We start from the raw sequence: 6214 nt of genomic DNA on the forward strand, positions 1-6214 counted from the left end.
CATCAGCCTACACTCCAGAGTAAAGACATGTAACAGAATTGCAGCAGACCTGCAATAAACATGTGGCAAGAATGGAAAAAACAAAACAAAACAAAAATTTGTTGTTGTAAGCATCTGATATTTGGGGATTATTTGTTACTACAGCATACCATGTTCTTCTTACACTCCCTAACATTCAATGAGAAGACTTTCCAGATCTCCCTTTTATCTAATGAATAAAGATCAAACTGCTTAGCCTGATATCTAAAATCCACTGGTCCTGGCTGGGCACCATGGCTCATGCCTGTAATCCCAGCACTTTGGGAGGCTGAGGCAGATCACCTGAGGTCAGGAGGTCAAGACCAGCCTGGCCAACATGGTGAAAAATTACTAAAAATACAAAAATTAGCCAGGCGTGGTAGCACACGCCTGTAATCCCAGCTAATTGGGAGGTTAAGGCAGGAGAATCGCTGGAACCCAGGAGGCAGAGGTTGCAGTGAGCCGAGATCAGGCCACTGCAATCCAGTCTGGGCGACAGAGTGAGACTCTGTCTCAAAAAAAATAAAAATAAAAGATAAAATAAAATCCACTAGTCCTAACCTATCTTTCTCCTTTTAGTTTCACTTATTTTGCTTCAAAGTTTATTACTAAAAAAAGCAATTAATTACATTACACATTATAATTTTTATAATTACAATTACACATTATAATTTTTATAATTTAATTTTGTTAAATATATAATGCATAATGTAATTTTGTGAAATATAATGTGTAATGTATAAACATAATGTGTAATGTGTAACATAATAATGTCCACATTATATTTAACAAAATACTGTGCATATTTTGCTACTGTCTTATTTGTTAATTGCTCTCTGTGTATCAAGCCTCTGCTTAAGACCAAATAGAGGGTATGACTAAACCCATAGAAGGGCTGGCCTGGGAGAGGATAGCTAGAATAAACTCCTGCAAGAGTCCATAGTCAGAAAATGACCCAGAGGGTTAATAATCAGCACAGAGCTGAGAGATCTGAAATGGTTCAGTGCCAAGTTATGATGGTACTGTGGGGGTAAGGAAATTCCACAGGCAGAGATCAGTAACTCAGCTGGAATTGAGACCTCAAAATGGGTCCCAGAAGCAAGACCCACAGAGAACTAAATATCAAGGTATTAAAAACATAATGGAGAAAATATTTTAAATGTCATGGGGTGTTATAGGCTGAATTATTTCCCCCAAAATTCATAAATTGAAGTTCTAACCCCCAATGTCACTATATTTAGAGACAGAGCCTTTAAAGAGGTAAATTAAGGTTAAACGAAGACGTAAAAGTGAGGATCTAATCCAACAGCACTGGCGTCCTTATAAAAAGAGGCAGAGACACCAGAAGCACCCATGCCCAGGGGAAGGACTGTGTGAGAACACAGCGAGAAAGTGACCATCCACAAGCCAAGGAGAGAGGCCTCAGGAGAAACCAACCCTGCTGGTACCTTGATCTTGGACTTCCAGCCTCCAGAACAGTGAGAAAATTAATTTCTGCTGTTTAAGCCACCCAATTTGTGGTATTTTGTTATGCCAGCCCTAGGAAACTAATAAATTGGGTAAGCAAGGAAGAGGGTCCTACAGGCCAGGTCCTGGCCAAGATCAATACAGACACTCTGTTTTTACTGCAGCTTTTTCACTCACCCATACTTACCTCCTTCCTGGGGATCTCCACTATTCCAAAAGAATCATGTGACTTTCTAACAATGAGTGTATGCCTTGGCTCTTGGACTCCTAATAGGCAGGAACTACATTTCTTTCATATCACCCAGAGGCTTCTGCTATATGTAACAAAGAAGTTCTGTATATGCTTGAGGCTTAATTAACGTGTTCTCTGCTCCTTCCCCTGAATTAGGGATTCTTAACTTCATAGAATCCCTGAGAGGATATTGGGGGGGAGTTTCATAGATGGGTGTTAGGAGCTTGCTCACAGCTTTCATCAGATTCTCAAAGGGAATCCTAACACAAAAAGGTAAAAAAAAAGGAAAAAGAAAATCCATTTAGATGTTGACATCTGTCACATCCTCTGACCAACACTGATGTTACGTCTCTTCATGTACAGTAACATAATGAGCTTTTTGTCAAACTTTTCCCAACCCATTTGGACGTCTCATACGTTTTCTAAATCTGATCTATAACCCCATCTGTTAGGTGAGTATTGTTGCAGGTTTATTGTCCTCAGCTTTCCGAACTGTAAACTACTTTAGAAAAAACAGCTTCAGAAACAGTAAGAGTTTGAATATCTGCCAACAAACATTTCCAAATAAAGCTATACTCAAAAGGCACTGCGAATTCAAAGGCCTTTTTTTAGTTCATTTTTCTCTCTTGTTTTGTTATAAGAAATACAGTGGGTCTTTATTAATCATGTTATAAATTAATAAGACTTCCAATAAAACTGAGAGTCAAAATTCTCAAGCTTTACCACCTACAAATGAACTCTCTAGGTACCTATTTACATTTAAGAGATGAATCCAGTTTGCTTTAAGTAATTACTTTTTAGGTTAACACAGAGTTACATAAGAAAATTTATTTTGATCATTTTACAGAAGCATAAAATATCAATTTTAGCAGAAAAAAAAAAATTTTAGTTGGGCAACTTTTTCTCCAGAGCCCTCTAAATGAAATTTTTTTCTACATTCTCGTTGAAGTGATGTAATCACCTGAAATCAATCTTACAAAGCCATCTCAAATAAATGGAGAATGCTAGTTAGAATAAGAAGTTAATATTTTGGGTCCCCAAGAAAATTTTCCTTAGCCAACTAAGGCCAAATCCTCAGAAATGCTTTTCTTACATATTCTGCAATAGTCTCACTGCTCCCGCGCCCCTCGGGAGACTTGGAAAAATGGTCTGTGTCTTCCACACTTCTCAGAGCAGATGTGCACAAAGGATGTGCACACCAGGGAGAAGCATGGTCAAACACTGCCCACCCCTTTATCCTTCCTCCGAGGAGATTGCTCAACCCCTAGACCTTGGCTAAGGAAAAACATCCTATTGTCTGAGGCAAAAAGACATCAAGTCCTTTCATCCTGTCCTGGGAAAGGCGGTTTGGAACAAGTTATCCTGATTCTAGAGACGTGAGATTGTTCCCAGCTGCACCGTGACTTGTTTTTGGCTCCTAGGCAAAGTGCCCAGTTTCCTCTGCTCCCAAATCTCTCCAACTGCAAAATAGAGATAATTCTTGTTACCTTTTTCTTGCAGTGTTCTGAAAATAAATAGGGCAAATGATTCTAAAGTGTTTTGAGAGATTTGGCTGAGGGCATATTTGCCTAGAATTGTAGGTGGGGGTTTTTGGTTTATTTTGGTTTTATTTTGTTTTTATCAGTGTTTTTGCTTTTGGCCAGACATTGGCATGCATTTAGAAAATCTAAATTAAATTAAATTATAATTATTCATCTGATGATAACGGAACATTTACAGTATGCAAAGCACTGTGCTAGGCACCAGGAGAATGCAGAAAGGGCATATCCCCTTCCTTCAAGGAGTTTACAGCTTGCTCAGAAGCAGGTATGATATATATATATATATGTATATATGTCTATATCATATAATAGAGGTATTATAGATAAGTTACACAAGTGCGGCTGTCAGCCATGGTAGCTGATTTGGAATCCCATCCTGTAAGTTACAGTTGGAGACCCTGGAAAAACCACTCACCCTTACTAAGCTTTAGTTTCCTCTTATGTAAATGATAATAGCTAACATTTATTGAGTGTCTGCTACGTGGCAGGGGTGTTCTATGCAGTTTATCGTATTAACTAACTTAAAACTCAGAACAATTGCCGAGATAGATATTATCATCATTTCCATATGTATATCCCGGTCTTATAGATAAAAGCACTGATGCTTTAGAGAGGTTATATAACTTGTCCCAGGTCATAGTTAGGAAGTGGTGAAGACAGGATGCAAATCCAAGCTGGCTGGCCTCAAATTCTGCCAATTCAACCACTGTATGACACTACTCCTCAAATGGGAACACAGTAAAACTTACCACACATAGTGAGGATCAACTGATAATAACGCATAAAAAGCTGTTAAGCACAGTGTCTGACACATAATAAATGTATGATAAATGTAGAAGTAGCAGTAGAAGAGATTAGACACATATACAGATAAACAGAATGCCCGGCCAAAAATAAGCGCACACCTCCATTCTTTTTCATGGGAAACCTCCTTCTTAGAGACCAACCGTTATAACCGTGGATTTACAGTGAGGAGCTGTGTTGAGGGGAGAACTGCAACATTTCTGAATCAGCATACAAGTGATCTGTAATATAAGGAGCAATCATTTTTATATATGTACATTTCCAAAGTTCATTCAAAGGTTAAGGTATCTGAAGTGCCCTCCTATTAAAATTCAGATTGTATTTACTAGAACAATTTCCAATTGAGCAATGTAAAAATGCGTCTGCTGCCATTTCTCTTCTTCCCTCCTTTAATCCCTACTCCCCAATTTCCTTTAGAAAGAAACAGCAGCATGGAGTTTCTTTTCAAGGTCTTAAAATAAAAATCTCCAAAAAAGGGATGCTGCTTATCAAATCTTTCAGAGTTGTTTGAAAAAGAAAAAAAAAAATGCATAAAGAGCCAAGTGCTTATATTCTGGCCAAGTTATGAGGCTCTGAGAACAAGAGCTTGAGGGGAAGACTGTTAACCCCATCCACGCCACCAGAATTAGCTCTTTCCCTTTTGGTTTGCAAACACTGCCTGTAAAGCCCTCGCATGAGAGGCCAGCCTGCTAGGGAAATCCAGGAATCTGCAACAAAAACGATGACAGTCTGAAATACTCTTTGGTGCCAACCTCCAAATTCTCGTCTGTCACTTCAGACCCCCACTAGTTGACAGAGCAGCAGAATTTCAACTCCAGTAGACTTGAATGTGCCTCTGGGCAAAGAAGCAGAGCTAACGAGGAAAGGGATTTAAAGAGTTTTTCTCGGGTGTTTGTCAAACTTTTATTCCCTGTCTGTGTGCAGAGGGGATTCAACTTCAATTTGCTGCAGCGGCTCTGGGTCCAGCCCCTTACTTGAGGGTAAGTTGTAATAAATTTACGGCATTATCTAATTGCATTTGTTAAGCTGATTTGTGTGATCTGATAAAGCTGTCAAATATTTTTGCCTAAATAATACAAAGCCATTTATTTACCAAAAAAATTTTGTGTGATTTACAGAAAAGATACTTAACAGAGAATTTTACCATTTGTATTTATGTTTTCTTGTTTCCTGAGAAATTAAATAGCAAATACTAATAAATGATGGTGATTTTAGTGAAGACCAAGAATAGAAATGTGGAACTGTTGATCGCTTCAGTAGCATTCAGATCTTAGTGAAGCCTGAATCTTGTAATGTGTTTTGTAGAAGTACTTTATTACATATATGAAATAAACTATAAAGAAGGTAGTTTTTTAAAAAAACTTTCAAATCAAATAATTTGTATGTTTTCCATGTTTAAATTATCTAAAGTTATTCAATCTCCTGAGCCTAACAGCAATGTAGAAACGGAACTTTTTGCTTTTCCAAAAGGTAGGAAAATTTCTCCTTTTATACTATATTCTTGTTTGATTATTTTTAAGTTATTGTGATTATTTTCCCTTTCTTGGTTCCCTTTTACAGCTTTATAACTAATTATTTTTTGCCTCCTACTATCATTTGTTAAGATGCTCACGCATAGACCTAAAATTTCTCTAATTCTTGATAATGTCTTATTTACAAAAGCAAAAATAGGAGACGAGAATTAAAGAGCTAAAGAGATTATGATAACTCATATTATAATGTACTACCATTTCTGGCTCTCTTTTCTAAAATAAAGCAATAATGTAAGTTGTGCTTATTCGTCCTTCCCAGGTATTAAAGGTCACTCTGCAAGAGAAAGAAAGAAAGAAAAAAAAAAAACATGCTTTCAACTGCAGATCAATACTGTTGAAACAGTACACCAAGAGGTACTGCAGAAAGAGTATCTCTTTTGCACTGCCTTTAATCTGCAAAGAGGTTAAATATGTCACCTTGGCATTGTATCTGAGCTCTCCTCTGGCCCAGGGCCTAAGCACATTGAATAGAAATGTTCACTCAGTCCAAGTCAGCAGAAATCTTTTTTTTTTATTCTCTCCTTTCTCGTAGACACCAGCTTTTTTCAGTTCACAGCTTACTCAGTTAAACCTGATGGTTGTGACTATTGTTAACTATGTTTTTTTTATTAAAAACACCC

The 6214-nt window shown here is 37.4% G+C and overlaps 1 protein-coding gene across 1 annotated transcript in view; it reads left to right on the forward strand.

The window, feature by feature from the left end:
* The first annotated feature begins 4636 nt into the window (after window positions 1-4636).
* SPARCL1 (SPARC like 1) overlaps window positions 4637-6214 on the forward strand; it is a 56482-nt gene continuing 54904 nt past the window's right edge. The window contains exon 1 of the mRNA XM_032144000.2: window positions 4637-5042. The gene's annotated coding sequence lies outside the window, so the exon portion shown is untranslated. The remainder of the gene's footprint in view (window positions 5043-6214) is intronic.

Source organism: Hylobates moloch, unplaced genomic scaffold (assembly GCF_009828535.3).
Source record: "Hylobates moloch isolate HMO894 unplaced genomic scaffold, HMol_V3 SCAFFOLD_2, whole genome shotgun sequence".
Classification (NCBI taxonomy): Eukaryota; Metazoa; Chordata; class Mammalia; order Primates; family Hylobatidae; genus Hylobates; species Hylobates moloch.